Below are 15318 nucleotides of genomic sequence, written 5' to 3'. Positions count from 1 at the left end.
AGGAAGGAAGGAGAGAAGGAAGGAAGGAGAGATGGAAGGAAGGAGAGATGGAAGGAAGAAAGGAAGGAAGGAGAGAAGGAAGGAAGGAAGAAAGGAAGGAAGGAAGGAAGGAGAGAAGGAAGGAAGGAAGGAATTCCTCTGCTATTTGTAACTCTTTCTGCACCATCTACACATCTAACCACAGTAACATCTCCATATTTTCTGTGAAACACAGACACATTTTAAATACTGAAAGACTCTGAAGCCTGGGAAAGCTCATAAAAGCCCCCTCCATTCCACCAACCAATTCATCAGTGGAAAAGCAAGCACTTATTATTCAAGCAACCTTATTGTTATGTAAAATTATTTTCTAAAATCTGATGGATTTTTGTAAGGGAGGAAAGCAACATGTCATATCATTATAAGTTCTGCAGGGCTAATTTAGACTGGTATGATGGAGACTTTGACACATTTTACCTCTTGTAAAACATATTAGAATATGATTAGTATGCAGTACTCTATTGCAACTGGAAAGAGTTCTGGAAAGAAATCACTGTGACCAATGGAAATGTTATTTGCTATTAACTAGCCGAAACACCAGCAGGTCTAAAGTACCTGCATCTCATTTTGGATTTAATTATTGCAATAACATCTCATTTGCTTCAAGGTATTACAATTATCTCCTGTTTTAAATTGAAAGGTATTTTAGAATGAATGCAGTTAATGAAGCAAAAGGTTCAAAATGTCCAGAGCATTGAGCTTTAAAGTAGAGCAACCTACATTTTAAACAAATGTGTTTGTGCATGCAAAATGCAGTTCCTTTCATCAGAACCCGTCTATGTGCCAATGAACACAGCACAGTGAGGCTTTTTGCTGATTTCAATGTTATTATGTGATTTTAATTTTAACGGCCTCAAGTACAGATTGAAAATAGGCATTGATATTAATCAAGCGCCTTAAAAAAACTTTCAGAATTTTATAACATACCATGTGTTAGTCAGAACTATTCCTTAAAACCTTTCTAAGATTAAACTATTTCAAAAATAAATTAAACCAAGTTTCAAATCTGATATGCACCAAGGGTGGCATATGAACCTGTTCTTGTTGTATATTCTTGAAATAATTTCAAACAGTTCTTATATAGTGATCGTAGATATATATCTTTTGGGGTTTTTTTTATTACTTGGTATTTTTTTTAATTTATTCATTAAATTTAATTTTACCTATCAGCCACGGATTCCCTTGTTCTTCCCCCCTCCCGCACCCCCTCCCCAGCCCACCCCCCCATTCCCATTTCCTCCAGGGCAAAGACTCCCCTGAGGATTGAGTTCAACCTGGTAGATTCAGTCCAGGCAGGTCCAGTCCCCTCCTCCCAGGCTGAGCTAAGTGTCCCTGTATAAGCCCCAGGTTCCAAACAGCCAGTTCATGCACTGAGGAAAGGACCCGGTCCCACTGTCTGGATGTCTCCCAAGCAGATCAAGCCAATCAACTGTCTTATTTATCCAGAGGGCCTGATCCTGTTGGGGGCTCCTCAGCTATTGGATCATAGTTCATGTGCTTCCTTCGGTTTGGATATTTGTCCCTGTGCTTTTTCCAACGTTAATCTCAACAATTCTTGCTCATACAAACCCTCCTCTTTGGAGTCCAATTCGCAGATATCTTTTGAATTCTGTGGCTCTAACTAGATGCATTGGACTCTTGCTTTCTGTAACTCTAACAGTGTGCCATAATTGACATCTGTCCATTTTACAGTTTTTAATTGTTCACAAGTTGTACCTTTAAGGATTGCCCCAAATGATACCATTTCCCCCAGAACACAGATAACAGAAATGCTCAATAACAAGACTGTGCATAGGAGTTATGGAGCCTAGGACCCATGATAATTTAGGTACCTGTGGAAATATTTTCCTTTCTGAGAAAAACAAAGGGATGTAAATAAAAGCGATCTAACGTGTTGTATTCATCCTTGTAATGATGTAGTTGTTACGAAATAATCTTTTGTTTTTAATGGAGAAAGGAGCTTCATTGTCAAAATTGTCTACAAAGGATTTCGTTATTCCTGGTCAAGTACACAAAGGCCTTCTGACATGTCCACTTCATAGATCCTAAGTGCAGAAGTTGCCACCGTGCCTCTGAGCATCCAGAGCATTTTGGGGGTTTTTAAATTGTTCTGTTCCTGCTCAATATACAAGGAATTGCATTTTAATACTACCTGATTTTATTACATTGTATAACTGAACATGCCCCATGAAAACAATTAGTATAAACATGAAAATAAACTCATTTGTTGTTCACAGAGCATCACTTTCACACTAACATATTGTATTTAAAATAGCTTCAGAATACACATACACACAAATGATTTGTACATTTCTATGTAGGAAATATTTACTCAAATTATTCTTAAGAAATTATAAATACAGGTAAGATCCTAGGAAGGAGCATATCTCTAGAGCATGTCAACACCTACATGAGTTCAGGAGACACCTACATAAGTTCACTCCATTTTAAAACAACTGACATGTTGATATGAACTAGAATGACTCTTAAGGAAAGGCTTCAGAACATAAGTCAAATGTCTTAATTTATCAGTGTTTACTTTGTGTATGGAGAGAGGAAAAAAAAAACCTGCAATGATAAGCATCAGGCAAATCCCAGTCCCTGAACGCTTTTAGCTGGAATTCTTTGGGAGAACAAATACATGTAAACATTGAAGTAAGAGCTGCAAAGCTATCTATTAGAAGTGATAAGCTGAGTCAGACTTCTGGTTCAGGAAAGTCCACCTTGAAGAGGTGATGACTAACCTGTTATGTTAGAATGAACAATAGCCAGACAAGCAGAGATAAGCAAAGAAGGAGACCAAATAAAAATTCCAAAACCAGCATTCTCATGTGTCAACTTTCCTTAAATACTGTCACCTTAAAACGTTTCCAGTATTTCTATAAACTCTCTGATTGTCGTCATTGGCTATTAACACTGTCTATTAGCTACACTATTAATTGTGTAGAGAACTACTACAAAAATAGTTGTCCTAAGATCTACTTAAGTTTGTGACACAGATAAATTACAGCAATATTTTTATGGATTTCAAAAACGATTTTTATACTTAAATTTAAGAAAAAAATTATAACTCTCATGGTAGGATTTTATTTTTAAATGGGATTTTAAGCATTCTCTTTTAAAAGGAAGCTGTTAACATAAAGTTGTGGTTTCTGATGACACAAATATTTATCACTAACTTATCAAATCAAAGCACGATTATACATACTGGTGGGTTCCAATTGACCTCACCATTTTGGAGATTTTGTTTGTTTGTTTGCATGGCAAACCTGCATGTGCTCTTTCTCAACTGGTGCTGCTTTTGGAACAGACATACTTGGTTCTTATTAATTCAATAGGAAGGTAGAATGTCAATTTATTCCAACAGGAGACAGTGAACTGTGACCTCAATGGACTTAGCATATAAAAGTTATTTATAGAAATATTTTCTAAAAACAATGAAAAGCTTTAAAGTAGGTGGATTCAAATTTGGTGCTGTTAAAAATAGCTGCCTCCTAGAGCATGCTGTTCTCTTCTCAACTTTTAATGAACCTTTGAAAGCTCACTTGAGAATGATAATCAGGTTGGCATTATTCTCTAAGTGCCCCAAATCTAAAAACAGAACCAAACTTTTGAAGCAATGGGGACATAACATGTATAGTTGACAAGCTTCTGTGTTTTCAATAATGCTATGCTAACCTCAGTAGTTCAGGACTTTTTTACATTTAATAATAAAGCCAGGTGATCTCTGAAATAAATGCACACAGGAATAAATAATAACTTACATTTACAATGACAAAATAGTACTCAGTGGTAAAATACAAAGAATCAAGTAGTTATCAATAACCACTGGCAACTTCTATATATTGAAAACATCCCAATCATGTGCTTCATTCTCTAGCAACCCTAAAAGCAGTACATCTTCCTTGGATTCTTACAATTCCAGCACTTAGGAGACTTAAGAAGGGGGAATAGGAAATTTGAGGCTAGCCTCTGCTAAATAACAAATTTAAGGACAGCTTGGGTTACCAGAAAGGCCCTATCTAAAAATTAAAGAAAATCAAAATATAAAATAATAAATACAGTAAATCAATGATCAGTAGCAATAAACTAGTCTTGATGAATTATGCTCACTCTAGTCCACAGGCATTCTATAAAAATGTTAATTAAAACTTTGGAACCATAAAGTTTCCTTAGGTAGCCATAAATTTAGAAAATGAGTAATCAATAATCACTTTCTGTAGTGTTAGTTTTTTAAAATTTCAAGCACCAATCTGACCTTTACAGGATAAAAATCATATACCGAATCTTCAAAGATGTACTTCTTCAGTTCCCATGATAGCACTTTATGAGAAAATGCTAAAACTATATTTGAGTTTCCTTTTACTTAATTTTTATTAAGTTTTATAAATTTATGATTGGCAAATATTCATTTTGTACCTTAAAATTATTGATTTTGATTAATAGAAAATAAAATTGGGGTCTCCAAAAGTTACATTCTCCCCTATATTTTTTATGGCCATCTTCTAATCTAGAGTGAAGTTGGAAGAGTCTTATAGAAAATTGGTATACCCATAAACTTCATCTGCTATCAACATTTAACTTTGTGTTTATTAATATCCATTGTTAACCATCCAAAACAGTTATCAATCATTTTCTTTTAAATGCTCTTTCGTGAAAATCAGTATTGCTGAATCTCTAGTATCTAAATAATCTCAATTAAAAGTATTCTTAAAGCATTATAGATCCAGCTGTAATACTCTGAAATTATGAACAGTAACATGAAAGGTGCATAAGTTATATACATAAAATATATTCATAAAATAACAGCAAGTCTACACATTTACATTATAGTCAAGTATGTCAGTAAATGGTCAGTAAATGGTCAAAAAAATCAAACTATTCTCAATGATCACTAGATAAAGATAGATGATAGATAGATAGATAGATAGATAGATAGATAGATAGAAAGACAGACAGACAGATAGATAGATGATAGACAGACAGACACATGGACACAAATATTACCATGAGATGATTACTGATTCTTTTTGTTGGTTCTCAGTTTATTAATCATTTCTTCACATTTATGAACACTCTTTGAGGAGTCTGGAATATTAGACATGTCTGTCTTTTGGAAGGCCTTTTTATGATACTCCCTCAGTCATGTTAGACTCTGATCCTCTCTGACCACCCTTCCTGTTCTACTTTCCAAGGCAGAAAGACTGACTCCTTCAGGATGCCTTGCTAGCACTCAAGTTGATGAGATCAGAAGATGAGAAATAGTTTTATAATGTGAGTCAATGCTGCCGAACTATTTAACTTTAAATTATGCAGGCTCAGAAACAAGTTATCAGTCCTGCCAAACCAGATTGTAGTTGTGCCTGTACAACCTCCTTTGTTTCTCCTAGTCTAAGTCAACTAACAAAATAAAAATCAACAAACGGAAAATAAAGCCTCACATGTTTATGAACACCATTTCTATCTTTAAAGAGTGATTAGATGACAGAGAAGCACAACAAACAAGGCGTTGTCTGGTGCCACGTGGCTGTAGCATTTGGCTTGGGGAAATTCTGATTTCATTTTTTGAGGCAGAGCAGTAATAAGAACCAATTAAAACAGCTTCCAAAGCACCAGAGAAAAATGTACCAGCTTTGGTGCTATTGTTCCTCAGGTTGTCAATCAAAACAAGTTATGAGCCAAGACACGATAAAACATTAGAAATCTAAGAGTGCTTTGTTAAGATATTCTGTTTATCGCAAGTGAGGAGAAATTGTAAAGGTGGTCACAAGTAGGTAGCAAATGCAGAGGTTTTTTTTTCCTGTTGCTGATTAAATTCTACTGTTGGAGAAGGCCTTTCGTCTTATGTGTCCACTTTGATCAATTAGCAATGACAGCATGAAACCCTGCATGGAGTAGAATGGTAGACATCCATTTGGAACAGGGAGGGAGAATGCTTGACTAATGATTGATGTCTGATATTGGAGAGGATGGACAGAATTAGCAGAGTCATATTTGCTCATGAGTTCTGGCACAGACACTATCTGAACTCTGTTTTAGTCACTGGCTGTGAAACACTAAGGCAGGACAAGTGATTACTTGGTTTTCACACGGTGTGGCTTTCAACATTGTCGTGCACTCAAAGTAAACAGCAGGCTTCTAGGGGTAATTTCCTACAATTAGTTGTTCAAATCATTTTGAAATGTTCTTCATAATTAGAATTATTTATTCTAGCACCACACAGTACTAAATGTATTCATTGAAATATTTAGGCTTTTCACACGTCTTATAGAATTCCTAGAATAAATCTTACAAATTCTATACCTTAGCTACAAAGGGGGCTATCAAAGCTTCCTTAAAAGATCAATAGCCTTCTAAGAAAGTGACTTGTATATATTTTTCTTACACTGAAATTGCTTAAATGACAGTGGACAGAAGGAAAAAGACATTAAAATATCACTGAACTGACTTGTTAAAGCTGTTTCACTGACAGGAGTTCGAATTGAAAACTACACGAGGTCTTTTATATTTCCAAATCCCATCTTAATGACTAATGAAACACTAAATTTATTCCTAATTCCAACTCTGAAAAGATTTCCCTTTCTACATCTTCTGATTGATTACAGTAAAGATAGATAGATAGATACATACATACATACATACATAGATATAGATAGATAGAGATAGATGATAGACAGACAGATAGATAAATAGATGGGTGAAATAAAATAGAGAGAATAACATGTTTGCATTTATGGAGTACAAGTCAAGCAACTGGTAGTTTTATAATGGAATATCTATATAAAAACTTCCTGAGACACAAGTACTTAAGTCATGAAACTTCTGCCAGTCTCCATGTTCAGAAACATTCTCTCCTCCTCTACCCAACAGCTTGATTCATTTTTTGATACTGTATGGATATCTACCTCTGTACAAAGCTGGAGAACATTGCTGACTTCATTTTTATTTTACCTTCCTGTCTACTCTAGTTCCTGCTTAGTTTGTGTATGTGTGCATATGTTTGTTGTCTAAGTTCTATATAAACAATTAATAGACATCCACAGTCCTCCATGGTAAAGAAATATTTGGAGTCACAAAGTGAAAGATGAGGACATCTTTGAGAATAGGGGGCAAGCCACATTTACCAGTGTTGAAGACCGCCCTTTGTTGGAATCACTGTCCCCACAGCTCTCTGGGAAAGAGGACTCTATTGTCTATTTGTCCTGGGCACCATGATCTCTTAGAAGAGTGTTTAAAGCTGAGTATAGGGCAAGAGTACCAGAGAGTGGCTGATCACGACAGACCTCCTCTGGCCTATTGGCCAGTGCAGCTGTTCTGACTGATGTCTTATTATCTTCACTGGCTTTCAGTCTCCAAATAAGAAAGTCCCTTTAATTCCAAAGGAATCATTAGGACATTGAAGGAACATATTGTCTAGGCAGAAATTAAAACAGTCAATTGAGTACCATGAGCTACTGAAGACAATATTTCTAGTTTCTACAAAGATATTTCCAAATATTAAAACTTTTATTACTGAAACTACAGACTCGTCTTTTTATAAGTATTCAGAATAAACCACTATATCACAAGAATTTGTCTAGTTTTATGGAAGTTCTTTGAAATATTGATCTCTGAAAAATTCTAAGAACAAAGCATTTGGATTTGTTTCTTCAGACTCCCCTCATTTACAAAGCTGTCTTTTTCTCTGTCTCAATAACAGTAATTTACACAAATAGATATGCCAGTCTGGTCAGATCAGACTTACTGGTCTGAAATATCTGCAAATTGTAAAGTGCTTATTCACACAATAAGTTTCCCTAATTGCTGTTATGAAGGATGCATGTGTCCATTAATACTATAGGATTAGACTTGGAAAAGTTCATATTCAAAATATAAAGAACACTAAGAAAATGCTTCTGTTATAAATAAGTGTTTGTTTTTGAAACAACGTCTTAATTTTTCGCTGGGGAACAATTAGAAAAAGCTTGAGGTTTCTGTGTGGACATAAAAGGAGCTCTAGATAGGAGTCAAAATCACCTGAGAAACAGTGTTCAAATAACACCTGTGCTTAGACACATGTGTTAGAAAATCTAAGTGGTTAGCTTTGATGTAACATCTTTGATGTCTTTATAACTATTATAAAGGCTGTGACTACATATCAAGGAACACATCACTGTTTACTTAGATGGCAGAAGACAGAATTCCTCAAGACAGAATCTGAAATTATGATCTCTTCTGCTTGCTTTCCTAGGATCATCTTTTCAAGTATATTTTTGCCTCCTTATCAACAACCATGTTCTCTTTAATTTATTAAATTTGTTTTTACTGCCTCTCTGTAAGAGAAATACACATCTGTGTCAATCACATGTAGATATCTAGTGACAGAAGCTGAAATAACTATAGTTTGAAAACAAAGTGAACTACCGAAATAAAATAAAATGAATAAAGTGGAGCAGTAGAAAATCCTATTCATGAATAAACTGTTTATGTGAAAAACTCAATCCAATTCTTTGCTGTGAGATTTAAGCTTTTCATTTAAAAGGCTTTGGTTTTTGCTCTTTGGTTTCTTTAAAAAAAAAAAACAAAAAAACTTTCATATTCCTACATGATTATTGTGCCTTTTACATTGTCTCTAAACCTGTTTTCTCTATTTTTGTTTTTTGTTTGTTTGTTTTGTGTCTTGTTCTGTTTTAGGTTGTTTGGGGGTGTCTGTTTGTTTTGAGTTTTCCCATCCCAATGTCTGTATCACTACAAATGAGTGACAGTGCTATTCAGTTTTCAAGAAGGCCGAGGCTATGTTCTGGAGACTGGACACCATCTTCAAGTGCCAAGTTAAATGCATCACTCCAGTACACTGGCAGGAATTACAAGTCGAACAGAAGAGGGCAATACTCCATGGTTTTCATAAAGGCCTTAAAACACACACACACACACATACACACACACACACACACACACACACACACACACACACACACACACTGTAAAGGAGATAAACTGCTGATCAGGAAAAAAAAAAGCCTTTCATCTGCCACTCAGACTAATCAAGGACATGTGTAACAATGATCACAAGCAAACTATGCATAACATTTCTTTCTTTTCCAATGGCTTATTTAAGAAATAAATCTGAAATGTAAAATAATAATAATAATAATAAAAACAAGTTCATGGAAACTAAAGCAGTCACTTATAAGATTCTTCTTTGTCAAGATAATACAAAAACAACATATCACCAAAGATAGTATAAAATTACTCAAACAAAACTATGGGATGTCACATTTCTCAGCACAAAATCAGGACCAAACATTTTATTTCAGGTTTGATCCATCCCACAGGGTTCCTGCCAGCATCCTTTAAGGATTCTCTGTGGTTCCCTGGAGTCTCTTTATTCTCTGATCTGACTCAACAGCACAGGTGATAATTCTCTGAAGAGCAAAACGTCCTGCTCTGTAAGAGATTTGCACAATAGGATCAATTAGCAGGGGAATGAAAAGTCCTTTAATTACCAATGAAATCTGGGGTTCCCAGATGTTTCTTAATGCAAGTGCTCATACAGAAAGCAAACTACACTTTTCTAGCTTTGTTTAAAGCTGACCTCCTCTAGTAGAAAGATAAAAGGCAATTTTCTTGACTAAAGGACTACACTCTGCATTCCTATAGAGTAAAATTCAGTGTAAAATTTGACAGGAAGCTTCACAGCTTCAATTCTGAATGCCAATTCTAGCGATGCAGACATTCATTGAGTTGTATAGCCCCGGTCGGGTTCAATTTGATGTGCGATGTTCTCATGTATGTGCAAGTTTTTGTTTTTTAGCAATGAGGTTTATAACATTTTTAAAAAGGGACTTCACACATTAGAATATACAATGCTTTATTCCTCAATTATTTGAAGCCATGAAGGGACAAAGACAGGAATCTGAGGGAAAGCTTCAACATCTAGGCAGCTGGAACTTACAGAAACTGAAGCTTTCTCTACAACCAGGAGCTTCTGATGTGATGACCCAGGAGATGATTGGAAAGAAACAGAGTAAAGATATGGGGGAGGAGGGGCAGTTGCTGGGACTTCAAAAAAGCTCACATTACCTTTTCAGCCTATTGTGGTCTAAAACAAAAAACCAAAATCAAAAAACAAACAAACAAAAAAACTACCAAGCTTGCAAAGGGAGAGAGCAACTGACCTTATGAGTTGGACTGGGGAAACAGCATGCATCTGAAGCAACCAATCTGAAAAATAAGTCAGGGCCATATGGGATGGTGGATATTTGAGCAGACATCTGTGTATGCACAGGCAGAGGACCTCAGAACAGGATGGATTAGTCTCCTTCACACATTTCCTCAACCAACTTCCCTGGCAATGCCTTGACACCAGGCAGCCCCTGGAAAGGGGCTAAATCTGAGCAAAGAGATGTGAGGTACATAAGAAACTCACATTACTAGGTTTCTGTTACACTGAGAAATGGTCATTCTAAATGGCTCTTTGTCTCATTGCCCAAGTTGGTAAAGGGAACGATGCTCATGATCTTTATGGTCTCTTAGAAAGAGGGTTCAATACATCAGTTCACCAGAGCCCTGGCATCCAGCCCTCTGAAAAGAAAAACTGCCCGTTTTGTCAGCGATCCCCAATTCACAAATGACACTTCTGAGTGCTTTCCAAATTTGGGGGTAGATGCCATGTGTTCCTGGTGATTAATGTGCATCTAATCTGTCAATTAGTATAGAACATCCTGTCCCTGATATGATAAGATCGGATGACAATTTTGTTTTGGCAACTCATGGATATAAATACGTGTGAAAAACAAGAACGATATACATAACAGAAAGGGTGTCAAAAATAAAATATATCTTGCATACTTAAGTTTAAGAACCAAAATCCTTTATAAGCCATTAGTGATATGAAAAAAAAAAAAAAGAAAGTATTATTCCATGTTCTAGGAAACTGATTTGTCTGAGAAAATTGCAAAGTTATAGAGGTAACTTTTCAAAACATGGAAAATCATCACTAACACTCAGAACAAGGCAAGGTTCGATGTACTCATTCAAAGGCACACCTTAGTAGATGGCTTTATAAACTGTTTATTCATAGCCAGTTTTACAATTAATATTTGTAAGTTTAAAAGCCACAGTTGAGATCGCATGGGCACACAGATGAAAATACCACTCATTGAATCAACAAAAGCAATACATTTTTTAAAAATTTGACTTCAATCACTCACCCTATCACTTATCCTATTACTTCAATCACTTAATATTGCTTTGGAACTGAATAACATAAATATTCAGCTTCTGAGTTTAAGTTGGTTCTATAAAGCTGAGTACAGTTGAAAAGTCTCAGTGATGGCTTTAAAGGTTCATTTTGCTACAAAGTATGTGGTTTCACGTGCCTTTGCCATCACATTATTTCAATGTTGACATTTTTCAGGGAGGCAACTCTCTCTACACTAATAGCTAGCGCTTTCATTTCTCTTTACAACCCCCATGCTGCAGGAAAAAAAAAAAAATCATTTTCCCAACCTCTCTAAACAGAACAGAGAGTCAAAAGGCAAACTTCTAAAATCAGTGATACTGAGTTTCAAAATTCAATCAATTTCAAAATTACGACAACATAACACAACAGAGAAGGAGCCCTCGGCAGACAATGTTGGTCTCAAACACCCACGGTGAAGCATCCGAGGGCTTCATTGCTGCTTCCATTTCGGCACTGGGTAAGGCACGTGGCTGCCATGCATGTATTTCCAGGGCACAGGGGTGCCTACAGTATAGGGTTTGGGAAATCCTGTGATAGTTTACTTTACTTTTCAAACCAAGTACAGAGATGGCATAACCCACAGAATATTTATGTTAATGTTCCTTATGCCGAAATAGGAAAGAAAAAAATTAAAATGGCAAGAGTTGAAGATGACAAACGAGACACACTTTGAGATGGACAGCTCTTGCTGGCTCAGCACAGCAGCCTGCTGTACCTCTGTCCTTTACTTCACGTCCCCAGCGTGATTTCAAATGTGGAAAGAACAAGCCATTGTTGCTTTCAACACAAAACTAACTTAGGGATAATCAGAGAATCATCCCATATATAAACATCACTTTGAATAGCATCAAAGTTAACAGGTCATAAAACTGATTCCGAGAGATCTGACACTGTTATTTCAATGTTAAAAAAAAAATTGTCTTTCTATAACTTTTCTGGTGATCATATTTGACATCGATTTTAGTTATACATATTGAATATTTTCGTGATTATAATATAGTATAATAGTGCATATAAGCTAAGACAGTGTTTGTATCTACCCAGTAACATACACTGGAGACACAGGGCAGCTCTGGTCAGTATTTTATACATTAGCACTGTTTTATGAATTAACGTTCAGCTTCTAGCTGGCGGAGCAGGAATGCACTCTCAGTCTGAACAACGCAGCAAATGAGGCAAGAGGACCACTTGTGCCAAGTAGTTTGAGCCCAGATTGGGCAAGACAGCAAGATGCTGACACCTTAATACATGATGGAGTGTCTTCCATTGAATTCCTTAGGATCTCTTCAGGAAAAAAAAAAAACATAGTATACATTTGCAATTTACAATCAACCAGGATAGCAATTTTAATGGGACTTAAATCCACATACGTATGTGGACAGATGCTAGGTAGATCCTTTTAGTGAAAGCTTAATACTATATTTACCCTAGGTAGAGAAGAAATAGTAACTGGAACTTTGACACTAACTATAGTATGATCTATTATAATACTATCAATTAGCTGTCTCTATTAATACCCATTGTAGTTAGTACTACCAAGTGAAACAATCTAAGGTCTGATGGTCATTCCCTAAAAATGTATCTCAGTGGTATGAAAATATAAACTAACTAAAGGTCTGTGTTTTCATGATTCCCATCATTTAAAACACTGATGGGCAAGAGAGTGGAAACTAAAGAATTAATGCATTCAAACACATTACATTTACATGGTTACATGATGGTTCCTAAGTTTAAATCTACTGTCAGAAATTAAGGAGTGAGCTAAAATACTTAGTATTAAAGAAGCCCAGACATCAGGGACACACTGCTGTTAGCCACAGCCACATCAATTTCAAAATTTCCCTGAGAGGGATAGAACCCAGACACTGAATATTCTGTCAGTCAAGCAAATGTCTGGTCCTTGTTTTGTGCCGCTTACATAACTGTGGAGATGGGACTTAGCACTCTTACAAAGTCAGCAGCCATTTTTTGAGAAGAGCGGACACAGGGTGAAGAATCCAGCACAATGTCTGGCACAATTCAGTGAAAGAAACAGTAGTGCATGTGCTCTGCAGAGCAGACATGCTGCGATTAACCCGAAGAGCCAACCGACTGCCCGAAGACCACAATGGAGGAAGTCGTTTAACCTGCTTTATCCTAAAGTCTATAGTCAAAACAAATGAACTAAAACCAATAGAAGGCATTTACTGTGGCTGTATGTGTCAAAGAATGTGGCACTGTCATTAAAGCATGTGGCTCTCTGGGAAAACATTCTAGTTGTTTATAAAATTAATATTAGCACTTAAAACTGTTTAGTCTCTTTTTCCTTTGGAAAACTGCAACCTAGTGTGGTTCTCTGTGAAATAAATAAAACAAAGTAATAAAACATATAAAGAGTAATCAAAGATCTGCTATATTTTTGCTGCCAACCAAATGATGGATGTCAAAGGTTTCAGCTATAGAATTTTATTTAATGCTTATAGTAGGTATTGCTTTCTGATACATTTCATGGATGAGGGAATCTAGGCTCATCTCACAAACTTGGAAAACCGAATCAAATTCATCAAGTCCAAAGTCTGTGCTTTCTACATCGGGGGAACTGATGTAACGGAACGGTTGAAGGGCTGGAAATACAAACTCTTCTTCTTAGTTTTAAGATTTACTTTTATTAACATTGTATGTGGATGTGTCTGTGCATGTGTTCATGTGCACATGACTGCAGATGACCAAGGGGTGAAGAAGAAAATGAGCGACCCTCTGAGTCTGGAGTTACACGCTGTCAGGTGCTCCCTGATGCGGATACTAGAAGATGAAGTCCAGTCCTCTAGAAGAGCGGTCTGCGCTCCTAACCACTGAGCCATCTCTGCAGATGTTTTGTTTATTTGTTTTTTGTTTAGTTTTACTGTAAATCTAAGATACACTGGAACTTACATGAGAATGGCAGAAACATTCATTTCACATGATCAAAAGTATCAATGTCACACAAAAGAGTAATTATTGTTGTTGACTTCACCTTCTGTGAAGAAAAACCTTACAACCCTTAGACATATTTTAAGCTCTCTTCAGAGGTACACAAACTAGCAAAAGTTCATTATATTTCTAAGCTTTGTAGGGACAGACACACGCAGAGTTGCAGTGAGTCCTGAAGTGTACTTCCTGCAGCTTGCTAAGTAATTCCTGTGAAGAGGCAGTTCTGAGGAAACTTCATTCAGTAAGGTCAAGAAGGGGAGGGAGAGGCAAGAAGAGACTGCCTCCCACTCACTTCCTGTGAGGCCTGCGCCAGCGCTTCAGCCAAGGGGTAAAAGAAATGCTTCATTTCACACCCATTCAAGTCTATGAGCAGCCTACATTTCTATAGAGAGTGGTGTGTAGGATGACCTTGATACAGAAGTGGTGACTATAACCGTCAAGAAGCTAAGCATATTGAGAACAGGAAGACACCATACACAAGATAGGGTTGCAAATGTTGACAGTGAATTTTTGTTGGAAAAAAAAAAGTAATTTATTTCGTGATTTCCTGACTTTCTGTTTGCTGAGTAATGGATTTGGTGCGTTAGCTACCCTTCATACACTCTTGATAAAATATACACTTCACAAAGAATGCTCAATAGTGTCACTAAGCCTCTCATGCCTAGAAAAGTTCAGAGCACGAACCCCATGGACTTTTAAAAATGACTATGTTCCTTTTTTCCTATTATCCATGGATGTTTAACTACCAGTAAAAGGATTTATGGATCATCTCATAAATTCATATCTACATGTACCAGCTTTGGAATAGTGATCAACATTCACCACAGATCCATCTTAAAGCCACCAAAGGTTGTACTGGTGACACCTGCCCCAGCGCACACTCCAGCTCCTCGGTCTGCAATCCTCTACTTCACTCTGATGTTGGGCTACACTCTGCATCCCTCCCCTAGCTGGTTATTGGCAGCAGTCACCTGGAAGGTCTCGTCAGGATTAGAGTGTTAGATACCCTGAAGTTAGCTTATGTTACTACAGTCTTTCTTATTAAATTAAAATACTGCAGAATTTCAATCATTTCTACGATGAAATACAGCTCTACATGGGACATC

General features: G+C 36.5%; 1 protein-coding gene across 3 annotated transcripts in view; it reads right to left on the bottom strand.

Annotated features, from left to right (window-relative positions):
• Positions 1-15318, bottom strand: part of Adgrb3 (adhesion G protein-coupled receptor B3) — a 738549-nt gene that overhangs the window by 666239 nt on the left and 56992 nt on the right. The gene's annotated exons all lie outside the window — the stretch shown is intronic.

Source organism: Peromyscus leucopus, chromosome 16_21, assembly GCF_004664715.2.
Source record: "Peromyscus leucopus breed LL Stock chromosome 16_21, UCI_PerLeu_2.1, whole genome shotgun sequence".
Lineage (NCBI taxonomy): Eukaryota > Metazoa > Chordata > Mammalia > Rodentia > Cricetidae > Peromyscus > Peromyscus leucopus.
The sequence above is the reverse complement of the archived record's forward strand: the minus strand, read 5'-3'. Positions and strand labels throughout refer to the sequence as shown.